The sequence below is a fragment of the Frankliniella occidentalis genome, unplaced genomic scaffold (genome assembly GCF_000697945.3).
Source record: "Frankliniella occidentalis isolate FOCC.00 unplaced genomic scaffold, Focc_3.1 Scaffold73, whole genome shotgun sequence".
In the NCBI taxonomy this organism is placed as follows: Eukaryota; Metazoa; Arthropoda; class Insecta; order Thysanoptera; family Thripidae; genus Frankliniella; species Frankliniella occidentalis.
In genome coordinates, this window is record NW_026267203.1 from 911,885 (window position 1) to 912,539 (window position 655).

Sequence of the window (655 nt, forward strand, 5' to 3'; positions counted from 1 at the left end):
GGGAGGAGGGGGCGTCTTCTCGGCTGTGAATGGAACACGGCGGTGCAGCAGGCAGTGAATGAACCAAAGCGTAGGGCAGCGCGACCGAAAAGAAAAAGAAGCTGGAAAGAGGGGGGGGGGGCGTCTTGAGATGCGCCTCTGCCTCTGCTGCACTGCACTCTTGCCTCTGCACTCGCCGCTGCTGCTGCACCTCTCCTCGGCTTCGGCGAGGATGACGATGATGACGAGGATCATGATGAGTCACACGGTGAGCGCGGTGCGGAAAGCAGCCAAGAAACTCGCGCGCGACTTGTGCAGGTCCCGCGTGTATGTGTACCTCTGTCACGATCCTCCCACTCATCGAGTTTAGCGACACGTAACCGTGATAAAAACAGAGTATTGACATCGGACCGCATACGAGTTAATTTGATAAGTGCCGTTCTCATCTCATGGGATTTACGCAACTCGCAGACTTCCCCACACTCACACTCGCACACGTCACTTTGTTTGTAGGCCCCACGTTTGGGCTCCATAAACGGCCATAAATGTAAGGTGGTCTTGTTTTGGCTATCAACGACCGTCAAAATTGAACCCAGGGTCGACTGAGGGGTTCAGGAGAGAAGATTTTCAGGTTCCGTTATGCAGTGTTGGTGATGCAGTGTTGGTGATGCAGTGT